At 45.6% G+C, this 15,001-nt stretch overlaps 1 protein-coding gene across 17 annotated transcripts in view; it reads left to right on the plus strand.

Annotated features, from left to right (window-relative positions):
* LOC106752144 (retinoic acid receptor RXR) overlaps nucleotides 1-15,001 on the plus strand; it is a 41,191-nt gene that overhangs the window by 1,123 nt on the left and 25,067 nt on the right. For 5 of the 17 annotated variants that reach the window (XM_014633621.1, XM_014633622.1, XM_014633620.1 and 2 more), the window contains exon 1: nucleotides 13,360-14,170. The exons of 2 other annotated variants lie outside the window; for them this stretch is intronic. The gene's annotated coding sequence lies outside the window, so the exon portion shown is untranslated. Of the gene's footprint in view, nucleotides 1-13,357; nucleotides 14,547-15,001 lie in introns of those variants that run through there. 10 more of the 17 variants (XM_014633613.1, XM_014633614.1, XM_014633615.1 and 7 more) reach the window with 6 other exon arrangements.

A 15,001-nucleotide genomic window follows, 5' to 3' on the forward strand; every position in this document is an offset into this window, starting at 1 on the left:
TTACCAAAAAATGCTAAGATACACGAGATGGCGACCATTTTGAAAACTGGTGTGGAAAATCGATCGTCACATTTGTCGCCGCGACAAATATTTCGATCATAACTGCTTTGGAAAATATTTCTTCGCCCGTTCAGCAAACTTGATATCTTTTGCCAGCCCCCTCCCGTATCCTCTACTGGATTCAACAGGGATGTTAAATTGTAAAGTCTGCCGAATATTCCAATGTTTGTTAGGAGAGCGTATAAATTGCCTGTCTCGCACGAGAGTAAATTGCGCTTCCAAGTTTGGCGCGGTGACCCGACCTTTCTGCATTCATTCCGCGAGAGATCACGGTCGCGACTCTCCTCTTTCCCACCGCTCTTTTTTCTTTACGCATACCGACGTCGTCTCTTATTGCTTTTCTCTCGCGCCAACATCAAGGATAACCAATTACCCGTGAGATAATTCGCGTCGTCGTTCGCGACGTGAAATTAATAATTATCTCAAAATTAGTTTATGCAACTCTCCCGTATCAGAGAAATCCGGATTATAAATCGTATATTATCGCGCGTATTAAAAGACTCACACATCTGAATTATTTTATATGCAATCATCTCAGTAGTGCCATATGTAATGAGATTTCATAAAAACAGCTTTACTTAATTAAAAAAAGATTAATTACACTTATGCAAATAATATCATTTTCTTCAATGTGCTCAACACCCATCTTTCGTTTCACCTCCTGTGCGATTCGTCGCCTTCATGTGCTCCCGATGATCCTTGCGTCTAGATGACGACATTACGATCATGTGTTAACAAAATATATGATCTCTTAGATAATTTGATCCTGTTACAATTGATACAGACGAGATTAAATATGTGGCAAAGCGGAATTAAAGCACCTTTTTGACGAAGAGAGAGAGAGAGAGAGAGAGAGGTGTAAAAAATGTTAGCACTTTAGCTTGGGGCAAGAGGACCCACGAAATTCCTTTGTCCTGCAGGTCCACGTGGCAGCAACAGCCCTTCATTTTTAATCCACGCACTCCATCCGTGGCGTTTTGTTCTCTTCTCTCTTCTCCCTGTTGGTCTCTTCCTCGTTATATAAGTCCAAGGACGAGCCACACGCTGTTCCTCCCTCTTCTCCCCGCCCCTCCTTTTCTCTATCCGTCTCCTTCGGCGATCTCCCGTTCTCTCTCGCTCGCTCCCGCTTCGCAACGCTGTCCTGCACGGTGCACTGCGATGCCTTATACGTTGTGCTCCTGTTATCCTCCTAGCTCCTCCAACACGTTTTACTTCACCGCGTGCGGTTCAGGGTCTCGAGCATCGCGAATTCTTTGTCGGAGAAATAGCAGTGAAATTTTCGAGTGTGCATCTCTATTATTATTGTAATCGTTTAAAGAAATTTACATTATCCTACGCAAACCTTTTTTTCCTCTCTCTTTCTTTTTTGGCCATCCGTCGAACGAACGTGTCAATTTTCGAGCAGCAGTTACTCTGTAAACAAAAAGATCTCGTTGAAAAGGGCGTCGTCATTAAGGTGTGCATCACTTGGGTCGTTACAACCCGCCAATTAACAACAAGATAGAATTTCGCAGCGTGGGCATTCTCTATTTAGATATTCGTCGTATCGGCCAGGACGTCCTGCGGTTATAAATGTCGTCGGCTTTTCTGAATGGCGGCGTGGGCGAAAATTTGGCTTACTTGGTTCGGACGCGTCGACGAACAAATGTCGCGCCTTAGACCTCGCGCGGAATAACACGAGAAAAATGAATTATGAATGAAGAGGAAAAACACAGTTTCTTGCTGCTCTTTGCTCCTACTTAGACGCACATTCGGGTGCACGGACGAGTTTATTGATCGTGGATCGCGCTCCAGCGAAGCGTAATTACGCAATCGCGTCGCGCAATTGTTGCACCGTATTGTTGGCCAGTTTCTCGAATGCGCCGACCCAGTGACATTGGACACACCTACTATACGATAGGCTGCGAAGGTCGCGATTATTCACGCGTCGCTAGACTTCGCGGCTTCTCGCACGGCTGAAGGCGAACGCTCGCCCGACGCGAAGATATTTTCGATACAACCCCGTTCGCGAGAAAGTCACACCTGGGTCGATGTCTATTTTTAAAATGCAGAAAACGCAGATACTCCGCCGTTGACTTATCGAATGCGAGGTCGATGCGGGTCTCTTGCGCCGACCTGTAAAAACCTCCCACGCGTTTAATGGCCGTGAAATTATTATTCCCGGCCTGGTGACGTGGAATAATGTTGAACGCGAATGATGATGAGTAAACGATCATAAAAGAGACAAATTTACCTCCTCTCTAGCGGACGAAACAGCTCGCCCGGATAAATTGTCAGGCGTTGTGAATATTCGACGGATAAATGTCTTTTGCAATTGACGGAAATCTCGAATTAACTAACAAACTTTTACAACGAATGGTGATTTAGGCTGTGTTGGGCGCGTTTTAACCGTTTATGCGATGTTTCGACAGTTTTTCTAACGCGACTATCTAAACGTTCGAATTATAATTATTCGCGCCACGAGAAAGTCAATCGGACAATATTTGAATAATTCAACGTCATTACTTATCGATACGCGGCCGTCGGAATAATTATCGGTGTATTTTTGTAAAATTGTGATATCAAGCGAATAGCTGGAGACACACACATCAGCCTTTTCGGGGCATCACCTCCCACTTTTCCGCCCCGAATTTCTTTCTCGTGGGCTTCCTCCTGAAGTGCACGCATTTTTTTCCCGGGGTAACAATTTTCCAGCGATTCGGCCAACTATTTCCAAGCTGCAACGACCTTGGCCGACCGCTTAATTAAACGCGTACTGATAATTTAGTTACTCTCTTCTCCTCTCACTCGTGCGCACGACACTATTGTAGCATTGTCGTACCATGTTGCGTACATGCGGGTAGCAATTAAGATATCTCGCCACGCGGTTGCGCCATCACGCGCGTACATTTATAATCCTGCGCGGCTCTCAAGGACTGTCACGCAAATTTCCCCGGGATCGCCTCGTGGCTAGAAATGAGAGAACGTGCGTACTTGCTGATTAAGACGCCGCGATCGATCGCGGAATTGCGCTGAACGACGGATAATTTTCAGACAATTGCGACGGTATCATTACTTGTCGATCGCGAAATGACGACGCACGCGAGATACGCGCACGCCCGTATGCGTGACATCAGGGAGCGACGCTGTCCTTCCGGCCGCGAAGATAAGAAATTAGCGCGAGATATAAATGCGTTCGAGTGTTTTTTGCTACCCGCGCGAATCGTACTTTCAAAGGATATCGTTAACTTTTGCGTTAAGAAGAATCTGCTATCTTAACTCTTTTGCAAGGAGACTTGTCGGTCGTCGCGGAATATGATATTCTTTCATGTATTTTGCAACGTTAATCTCATTGCGGTGATTCTCTCTCTCTCTCTCTCTCTTTCTCTCTCTCTCTCTCTCTCTCTCTCTCTGCGAACTCGACGGAAAGAAAGAAATAAAGAAAGAGAAACAAGGGGAATCTCGCGGCCGACGTGCGTGACCAGCGCAACAGAACAGATACGCGGGCGAGACAAAAATATTTCAAATATAACGCAATAAAGGAGCCCGTCGATTCGTGCCCGAATCAAAATTTCGAAGCTTTTATTCCCCCCCCCCCCTCTCTCACTCTTTCTCAAGTATTATATAACATTGGATTATTTCGATATATTCCATCTGCATCCTCAATTTCGATGAACAATACATTAATTGCATAACTTAACTGATTGCAGATAGAATATATATGCGGCAAACAAATAATTAAATAATTAATTTGGCAAGATCTAGCCACTTGTTTTCAACGGAAATTTTTTATCCGTTTAGCTCGCTCTACACGTTCAACCGTGAACGGCGAAATTACAATTTCTCACTGTTACCTCGTATTGATCTCTCTCTCTCTCTCTCTCTCTGCTTTCGAGCTAGTAGCTTGTGCATCGCATGTTGGAAAACTATTACGAAAACGTAGCGTTTTTTGTACCGTAGCTTATGACATTATTTTGTGATCGTCTCGATTTGATTTTGACATTTTTCACACGAACATTTATTGGCATTGCTTTCAAGTATTACGGCTGTCTTTAAAAATAAACAGAAAATGATCACCACAAATGTTGCGTGCGCGTGACAGCTTTTTTGCTGTTTCAGCTTTTATTTAACGCTAAAAAAATACACAGTCGTCGACAATAATATTTCTCCTCGCACGGCCGCACCCACGTCATTTTCCTAATACGATCGCGATATTATTCGCTCTCCCGAGATGCGCCTCATCAACGAAAGTCTATTATCCACCATTGCACCGTGATCCGTGGTATTGGTACAGCGTGATACCGTAAGTTCGCGAATACAGGAGACTCAACAGCACGACTTTACCCACACGAGAGAACGCATTACGTAACGTGTGCAGGCAGGGCATAGGTTGCGTTTCTCGATGATACGAGGCGTGAGAAAGGACTGATTCGTGTCACGATTTTAAATTTTTTCCTCGGTTTTGTCTCTCTCTCTCTCTCTCTCTCTCTCTCACCTCCCGCACTTTCCTTCCGGACGCTATTTATATTTCTGCAAGGTTGTAGTTACTCACGACGCCACGTTCTTGCGCACGCAGATTGCGTTACGAAACGATTTATTATCGCTGTCCCCGTCAAGGTCCGCGACGACGAACTCGCTTCACCGACAGGTGAGATTGTACGACGTCGGTTTCGCGCAACTGTTGGAGGACCGGATGAGAGACACCAGGGCGGTGCCCTCGTTGTGATATAGATCTCGAAACGTGATTCTATAGACGTCGATGGCGGTGATATAAACGTGTTTACAATTTTGTGGTAAATTAATAAAATTTTCTTTCGAATTTTGCTTCGTGCGCATTATGTACTTTTGGAGATCACCGATTCAGCTGAGAAAAATGATGCCGGTACTGCGCATCATCAACTTGCTTTAATCTACATCGTTATAAAGTTGCGCTAATTCGATACTCTCGATTACCGTGATGTATCGATCACCGTTCCAGAGAATGACGAAAGAAACTTTTTTTGTAATTGGCCTTTCCGTAATAGCGCCGACGACGATGCGAAAAGTCGGCCACGCGCACACAGCCAAGAGAGAAAGAGAGGATCGCGCGCGGTAATAATATGCCAGGGAGGTTAACAAGTTCGGGAGGGCATACGCTTGGCCCGAGTTTCGTCACTTGGTGTAGGGCATCGATCGCGTCCACCACGGGGGGCGGCTCGGCGCCGGGGTGTCGTCGGTGGAGTGGGGCAAGTGCACTCCGACACGCTGCAAGCGGACCCTATATGCAATTGGCTGGAAAGTGCATCGCTGGAGGGGATGCTGGAAGAGAGAGAGAGAGAGAGGAGATAAGAGAGAAAAGAGAGGAAAGGTCACGGGAGGGGAACATACAAAGTAGACATATAGGTCAATGTCGGGACACTCCTGTGCACTGTTTAGCACGAGTCACCTACTGACCTACTTGCCTCCTCCTTTCGCGCGTACCCTGGCCAGCGCTCCCAGCTTCCCGGCCATCGAATCGCATTCCCGTTTTGCCCGGGTCAGGGATAAACTCTTCTCGCGCGTAGCTATCAAAATATACGGACGCAAACTTGGATGGCAATCGTATTCGGCTATCTCGGCGATCTGTCTCGTTGAGACGAATGATACGCCATGATAACGTGCATTTCTTTCAAGTCGTTTTCAAAGACACTTGGATTAATCGCGGCAATTATATCGCAAGTAGCGATCATATTCGGAATTACGCGCGAAGCATTGTAGTTTTTGTACACGGAATCTTCTATTTATCCGGTTGCTGCATTCGGCTGCTGCATTCCCGGAGTGGAAAATTTTCAACGAGTTGGGAAAACGTGTCGACCTATATATATTCTCTCACTTTTTCACCCAACAGGTTCTCTTAATCACGTTTCTTCTCTCTCTCTCTCTCTCTCTCTCTGACTCGTGTGACTTATTCCCTCAATACACATTTCACTCGCTCGCGAAATCAACGTGTATTATTTTTATTACCGCACGACACGTCTTGCCATCTTCTGGGAAAAATTGTCGGAAAAATAGAGAAATTATGCAAGTAAAAGTATTTTGTATGGAAGAGGACAAAATTTGGGAAATTACACGTGCCTCTACAAATATACTTTGTTTGACATTGGTTTAACGCACTTTTATAATATGCATTTTTCGATTGTTGTGCGAAAACTTTCGTTATTAATAGAGAGAACAATGCTCTATATCGTTGATCGAGATAATAATTTTCGTTGAAATAAAATAATGCGATCGTAGCTTGATGAATAAGGGCAATCGATCTATTTTAACCGGGCGTAACGAAGGCGCATTAACTTTACAGAGTTATCGCTAATTGGGGGAGTGTGCCTAAGAAGTACGACGAATCGGAGCTGAAATCGATTCATCTGGATTAGCGCGCGTTGAAACAGCGCGACGATCGTTTCCGGATAAACACCGTATATTCTGGCAGGCGACAAACTTTACGAGGTAGTTCGGTCGGATCGGTTCTTTACGTCGTTTATACCGCAGCTGCGGTTTTACGTGACGGGGTTTCATTTATGCCGATCGCGCGCGGTGGGAATGTCAAGGCCGGCCGCACGATGTAATTTCTGACTGAAATGCATCTCGTGCAGAGGGGGGGGGGAGCTTTTCCCCTACAGTGGGCGGGTGAGAGAATGATCACGCGTGCCCGAAATCGGGTCAAGTGCGGATTTTCTCCGCGTATAAATGTGACGCAAGGACTATACCCTCGAATTTTCTACCGACGCTTACGGAGCTTAGTCGCGATAGGGAGTTTTACGTCAGTAGTAAAACATAATATTACATTATACGTTTGCACTTATCGCATTCAGTTTGTCAACATTCGTTCTCTCTTGTGAGTAACACAACGTCTATGTATACTAGTTATCACGTGGAACACCTTCCTGTTATACTCCTTTGTTGTACACGTAAGTAGTTGCTTTTTGGCTGATTATTCATCATTTCTTTAAGACTTCATACCATCTCTATGTGATTAGCGCGGCTTTCATGAAAACGATGAAAAGGAAGGATATTTCTAGGATCAATTAAAGTATAGGAAAACCATAAGAAAAATTTCGGTCAGGTTTTTAGGAAAATTTATATTTTGAGATTCGAAGAGATATCGCCGTTATGCCGTGTAATTACACTCGCCCGCAGCGATAGATTACTCCCGTCGTGGGAAACGAGGAATAATACTAATTTTTAGGTAGATCGCACACGATTCCGCGCTCTTCGCGGAGCGACCAGTGCTTCGCGGTATCTTTAACTCGGCCAAGGTTCGCAGGGAAACCGGGAGGCGATAAGACGGGAAAGGAATTTTGTCGTCTTCGCGAGATGTGAACGGCGGGAAATTTGAAGAATCGAAAACGTCTTGAGAGTTTACGAAGCTCCGAATGCATATTTTTGCTTATCGTTGCCCAAAGGGTTTCCCCAGGACGCTTCTTCCGCGAGCGAGTAACTTTAGACCATTTTGTTTGTTTTGTAAATAAATGAGAACATTTAAGATGTCGGCAGTTGTTCTCCGAAGGCTATCGTACCGGGAGAAAGAAGTCGATAAGTAGAGACGACTCTTATCTCTCTCCGCAGCCTCATTACATTCATCGTTCGCATTTCGGTGTGAAGAGCGATATAATATAATGAGACACATACCTCACGCGCATGTTTGTTCACACAGATAAGAGTGTGCCACGTTACTATTTTTAACCTAAGAAAAAAAAGGAAACAAAAGCGTATCGCGCGATATAACATTGTCCTCAATATGCAGCCGCGTGTGCAATTAATAAAGGCGCGCGTTAATTAACAGAATGGGATAAATTTTCGCTTTTTATTATCGCGAAATCAACTTTATTTCGACATTTCATTAGACACTTTTTAGGCGCATGTAACACAGCATGTCGATATCAATCAGCAAAATTACCCAGTCGTCGGTCCGATTTTCCTTCGTAACCGCCGTTTGCAATTGATTCAAATCAATAAATTGTCGATTGATCGGAAGATCGTCGAAAGATTTACGATGATCCGTGCGCGAGATATTACGCTACTCATATTTCAGCCACGAGATTCACCCGCGAAATAAACGCATTCCAGACCCAACGAGCGAGGGAGATTCGTCGGGTGAACGTACTATTTATACGTCACCTATAAACACGACAACGCATCTTCTCTCGGCCGTGGAATTTCAGGATCTTCAACAGAATCCGTCGTCGCAATGCGACGGTCACGTACATCGTCCTTGACTGTTCTTTCCCCTCTTGCTCGTTCGTTCCCTCCCTCGCTCGCGTCCTCCTTCCCTACACCTACACCCGATTGATCATCCGTTTTGTCGTGGAGGAGCATTATTTATAGCGTGGCAGCTACATGCGTGCGCGTGATCGCGTTAGCGCAACCGACGTACTCGAGGTCGGTCGCGACTGTTTCTGACGCCTGAAATCGTGCGTCTGATAAACGCGACGTGTTGGAACAGCGATATATTGCGATCCACGGCGTCTTCCTTCCAGCTTCTCGTCCGGTGTGAATTTCGTTTGTTTCTTATAAGATTCTCACACGTCCTTTCGCTCCGTAGAGACTCGTAATATAATTCGAGATGGCATTATCGTAAGCAATAATCGTATACGGAATTATTCGGTTTTATAATCACAGACGCGCTCTCTCGGCACCAATGCGCGAGATTCATTTGGCTCCATTGAACCTCTTCTCGTCGTTGTTCTCGGAATTTTTTTTTTCTTGCGTCCCCCCTCTTCTTTCTTCCTTCCAAAGTCGCTCATTAGGATTCATGGAACGATTAGCCCCCTAAAAATCGCGAGCTTTCACTAGCGAACAATGACGCGGCTGATTGGCGAACCGCTTTAGAATTAGAGGTCGAATTTTGCATTGTACCGGACCAGGCGAAACAGCTGCTTCGCTCTCAGACTCTCCTCTCTCCTTGGGAACTTTCCTCGTCGTCATCTTCTTCCTCGCCCCGGCTAACGATTCGTGCAGTTTCGCGATTCAAGGCAGCCCGCCACACTTTTGTGTCGGCCCCGTCGTAGCATACGGCGAACGCGCGGGGTATACATAAATGCAGGAAGTTTTAAATCTGCGAAATAAAAAGTGGAGCGATTCCGAGGCAAGATTTTCAGAGGAGGAGGAAGAAGAAGAATGCTATCAGTAACATCTGTCGCGGCTCGTTACACGATATTGTTTCCTTCTTTCCTACGAGATATTACCGCGAGCTGTACAAAGCTGTGTTTTCCCGCGGTACATTCGATGAGGATTCCTAAAAAATTTGCTTTCGAAGTTATTCGCTCGAGACTGGAGTGTTTGCCGGGAATATCCTCGTTGGTAATAGAAGGCTCGATCGAGCCTTCCTCTCTGAGACGACTCGGTCGGGGCGCGAAAACTCGTTTATGTTGCCGAGGAGATGCGAACACGGCGTCATTCAGTGTGTGCTATCCTCGGACGAAACGGAAGAAAGACGCTCGTTGAACTCTCAATGATTCAGACCAACCTGATACTTAATATTTTCCTGGAAAGAGGTTTATCTTGCGACGTAAAAGAAGGCATTTCAACATGGAAGTGTGCAGCGGGGTGAGTTGAAAGAAAGAGAAGGTGCATTGAACACGGAAATCTCAAATTTCGCTTCTGTTCGCATTTGCTGATCTCGCTCTCTAGGGGCCGTAGAGAAAATCGACTCTCGGACGACGACGACGACGGCGAAACCAGTTCCGACGAAGAATGCGTAAACGGAATATCGGCCAGTCCAGTTAACCTTTCCTCGTCCTGCTGCTGCGCTCGCAAAAAACTTGCGGTCTCTCGTATGCAGTTGGATCTTGCGCGCGTCGATCGAAAATCACGCGTGATGATGCACGCCCATCTATTCGCAACGTTAGAAATTATCGAAATCGCAGGCACGTTCGAAACTACCCGTGTTTTCGTTACGATGAGATTATTCATTCGTAATCCGGAGACTGTTCGTTAAGGTTTGGGCATCGAAATATTTTGAAACACCCTTCCCCCGAGGAAAATAATTAGATAACAACGGTAAAGCAGTTCGCTGCTCAGAATGATCGCGTAACGTCGCAAGATAAGCGTCCACGGTAACCTCGGTGCGTAAGAAGACGGCGACCCAGAATTTCGCGAGAATAAGGTCAACGCACGCGGAACAACGCTAAGGAGGAGCGAGCCAGCGAATTGCACATTTAATCGCGTCTGCCTTTATAAAGTCATACGACGACGAGCCTTCGGTTCTTTGCGAGAACACGTAATAAACTTTAAAGCTGGAAAGACGGCTCGCATGCACTGGGGAGTGCACAGGCCCGCTGCGGCGAGTAGGTGGCTAACCTTGACAACCACTCACGAGCACGCACGCAAGAACAGTCTCTATTGATGACGTTGTTGGTAGTGGTGATGGTAGTTTCCTCGCGTGATGAGCGTTGTAGATGTGTCGTGGTGCAGTGTCGGTTCGCCGGCATATGGGCCAAACACGCTGGCCTGCAGTCGACAATGCAAAAACCGACGACAAACTTCCTCTACAGCTTAGCGTTAGAGATGCATCACCAGTGTTAGGTAACGCTGAATATCGTTTTCTGCTGAATGAATAGACAGAAATATGTTAATAATCGATAGTCAAGTTATTGTATGTATTAATATACTCAAATATCTAATATCTCCTGCGTAAAGCATTTTTTTTTTTTATTCAACGATCTCTCATTTTGACAATCCTTTTACTGACAAATTTTCTCACGGTCTCGTATCCCTCAAGATCCCTCGTTTTGAATATACGAAGTCCTGCTGAGCCGTAGATTGTTCGATCTCTTGTGCGACGATACTTCACGAGTTAGTTCTTTATGCAAATACATAGATAACTCGTCGGCCGGTAATGTTGTTTGCGGTTTTGCAAACACAGGTTTTTTTCGAGCACGAATGTTACAGGCAACGAAGCGGGCGGCAACTTAAAATTGAGCTCTCTCTCTCTCTCTCTCTCTCTCACGAGAACAACGGGCATGCCTAGGATGTTGCCATGGCGAACTTTATCATGGAGGTATCGAAACAGGTGTGGCGCAGGTTGCTCTTCGTGACACGTGTTTCATCCTGTGAGTCCTTTTTCGCTAACCAGTCGCGCGAAGATGCTCTTTAAGTTCGCGCAATATAATGCAAGTATCGGTAATTTTTTTATAAGTTATGAACGTTTTTCGGTTTTTCGTTAGAAGTGCAAAAGAAAAGAAACTGTTGGACTGTACAAACACATCCGAAGAAATACATGCAAATATGTTGTTTGCGTAACGTATGAATATATTTCAATATTTTTTAAATTATTATTAAGGAAAGAGAGAGAGAGCATTTTACGTGTTCGGTAGGAATGCGAAATTGTTAGGAGCAAGTTGGTGGCCCATTGAAAGAGTATTCTTTGTCGTATATTTCCTTGGAACGGTGAGATCGTTTATTGCGAACGAGTGAACGACGTTTTTCTAACAAAATTGTTTATTCTCAGTTTCTAGTAAGTCTCGGATATGAGTAAATATACTATATTTTTCCACCAAACGTGCTACATATTAATGAAGAAACAACTATTTATAAATGTTTTCTTTGAGTGGGAGTACGTAAGATGGAAATATAGCAAGATATTAGGCATATTCGATAAATTTATTATTCTTTATTTTTGTCCATTGTGATAAAAACTAAAGAGAAAGTGACCCTCATGATACCATACACGGCCGGCTAGCGCTCAGTCGCCTTTAGCGCCGTGCATCTCCGAGTAACAACTTTCGTACTTTCGTAATTTTTGGATTATTAATTAAAGAAACCTCTATACACAGTAATTTTTAATAATTCGCAATTTTACGTGTTGTTAGCAAAATGGCTTTTTTCATCTCACTGTGTTGTACGTTCTCACGAGGTTTGTCCCTGTTGGGACACCCTATACATGTGTGTGCCTATCAACTATCGCATATCTAAATATTAGTAGTCGCGGACGAGATACAGGATGCACATATTCTATAATATTATAGGCGCGTTTGCCGAGCTTAGATAGAATGAGGTCTGTCAATTAAACGAGTTTACCGTATTATTCGCGATCGATCTGAGCTCTTATTACTGGACTGAGTTCTCAGCTATTTTCATCGATCGTCCAGATAATCGCGACACACGTAACGCTTATGACGCGACCAAATTGACACCGTGATTACACGGAAAGAAAATCATTTGTTGGAAAATTTTATATCGTTGCAGTAAAATCTATCAGTTACTATGTGGATGGCAAAACGATTTATTTAGAATACTAATTGCTGGATATATTTGCTGAATCTATAAATTGTTTTATTGTATGAACAAATTAGTGAATGTAACAAAACGCTATTTTGTTCCAACAGTAAATTAATGTATCCTATGGGCAAATTCACTCAACGGAATATTTTCTATCCTGGAGAAACAAAACTGTTTCTGCTCAGGTTACAAATAATTTGCTAATTTGGTTATGGCAATAATTACATTTGATAGATGGTTTCGCTACAGCAGCAAAGTTATTTTGTACGATTGCCTGCGTTTGAAAGGTCATTTTGCATTCGTCATCACGGTGCAATCTAAATGCGTTTGAAAAACCCGAAATCGTGAAAGATATTAATGACGATTCTCTCTCTCTCTCTCTCTCTCTCCTTCGGAGAGAAAGGTAAAAAAAAAAGTCTCCAATCGAACCGTCCTCACACGCGTTCCTACATACAAGTATACACACGCTTGCGCGCACCTCTTTATCGTATTCCCTATTATCCGCACGCTCGCTCGCTCCGCCGGCGCAAATTTCGGTCACACCTGGTAGAATCCCCATGCAAGAGGAGGGCTCGCGCGCACGCTCAACATTGCAAAACGCGCCGTGCAAGCCCTCCTACTCGTCTATCCCTCAAGTCTCTCCCTTCTCTCACTCTTTTCCCTACCACTTCAAAGCGGCGCTTCCCTCCCTCCGGGCCCCTGATGGTGGGGTCGCGGGAAAGGAGGTAGTCGACTCTCCCGTTTCGGCCGTGCACTAGAACTTGACTCCTAAGCTCCACAGTGGCGGCGCAAGCTCTATCTTTCCACTTGCCCGTCCCTCTCTCTTTTTCTTTCCCTGGTTCGTTCTTCTTTTTCGTCTCCTCTCTCTCTCTCTCTCTCTCGTTGCACGTTCTTTCCTTGAACCGAGATCTTTCGTCCTTCCCTATCCATCGGCGCGGCATATACAAGACCTCGAACAGTAAGGTTGTGTTTCCATCATCGTCGCGGTGCACGTTCTCTCATCGATTCGAATGACCGTGCTCGTAAATCCACCACGAATAGCTCGTGAAAGGTCGGGCTTCTACCGGTGAGTTCTCACCGTGATTTTCGCTTTTTTCATCTTATTTTTATTTCGTCAGCTGGAGTCTTTGTGCGGGTTCGCGTTCAAAAAGTCATTAAGAGCATCCGTCGTTCGGCATAATAATAATCATTGCGGTTGCACCTAATGAGTCGCGAAAGGAAGCTCCGATCGTTTCACCTTTAATGTCGATGCTCGCAAAATTGCTCTCTGCGGTTTGCAGAGAATGAGATATTCGTCTTGCATAATGGGAATTATTCCACGTAATACGCGTCGCCTTTATGACGTTCTGTCGCATTGAAAACAAGAAAAATCGTGAATCGCTCGTGAAAGGAAGGATATCTTCATTCCACACCTCACGTCTCGTTCTTCAATCGGAGAATTTTGTCGCAACTACCTCGAGAAATTAGCGGGGCTCTCGCGCATTGTAATTATCGATAAAAATCCGGCAGCTTGACAAAGAGAGAGAGAGAGAGAGAGAGAGAGAGAAAAAAAGAGGTATTCTCGTCCTTTCCCTCGTTGCGCGTCGTACAACAAAAGTGCAAGTGGAAACGCCGGGCGGGACTTTGTTGCACTCCTAACCCCTCTTCGCTGCTCCCTCCTCTTTCGTTCGCCGACTCCTCCTCGCATTCTCCGCATCCCCCCTCCTGCATTCTCCCCCTCCTCCCTCCCTGCCGCGCCCTCCGACCTCTCCCCTCTCGTCTGGGAGCTGCACGCTCACATGCAACGAGCCAGACCGGCCGGCTAGCGCTCAGTCGCCTTTAGCGCCGTGCATCTCCGAGTCAGTCAGTCATTGAGTCAGTCAGTCGGTGAATCGGGTCGTTCGGGTACGCGCGAGAGGTATCGCTGCTCTCTTTCTCTTTCCGCTGTGCAACTACTTTACACATTCTCTTTCTCTCGTCGTTTATTCGCATCCCTTCTTTCCTACCTCATTTGTCCTCTCTCTGCCCTCCTCTCTGACCGGGTCGCGTCACGAATTCTCTTTCCCTTCTTCCTCCCGCAGAAGTGCATCACCAAGTGCGCGATGGCTTTACTTTTCACGTCCTCGTGACGCGACAACAACGTCGGCGGCGAGACGAAAGCGCGTGGAATACCGTCGGCGCGACGCGAGGAAAGAATCCCACGGCGTTTGCCGGAATTTCAGATGGTTTCGACTTTTAAAAAGTGGGTGTATGCTTGTGTGATTGTGGTGCATCGCAATAGTGTAAAACCTGCCGTAAGCGTTTGTTTGCTCTCGAAATTCGAGAAGACCGCCCTTTCTCCCTCTCTCTCTCTGTTGGTGCAGCAAACAGAGCGATTTGTTGTCGTGTGAAATTAGCAACGAGAGACGTCGCGGCACCAAGATTCGCGCGGACTCCGAACTCTGCTGCCAAATCTCACGCGAACTCCTCTTCTCCCTTCCTCTCTGCTCGGACGTTGTGTTGCTTATTTTCGTCGCTGACGGCGCATCGCCGGCAAGGCGAAGGCTTCGTCAAGTTGGTTAACCCTTTCTTAACGTTGCACTCGGAGGAATTTTGCAATGACGCGGCATAGAGAGGCTAGATTTGTGCTCCCCGGGGTGTGTTTTCCGCCGCACATACACCAAGGGTCTACCAAGTTGCGAGTTTTCTTTTTTGTTTTCATCTTGCCATTCACAGCGACTGTCTTGTGAAACGAAAAATCGCAAATTAA

Source organism: Dinoponera quadriceps, unplaced genomic scaffold, assembly GCF_001313825.1.
Source record: "Dinoponera quadriceps isolate SergipeBrazil2010 unplaced genomic scaffold, ASM131382v1 scaffold323, whole genome shotgun sequence".
Classification (NCBI taxonomy): domain Eukaryota; kingdom Metazoa; phylum Arthropoda; class Insecta; order Hymenoptera; family Formicidae; genus Dinoponera; species Dinoponera quadriceps.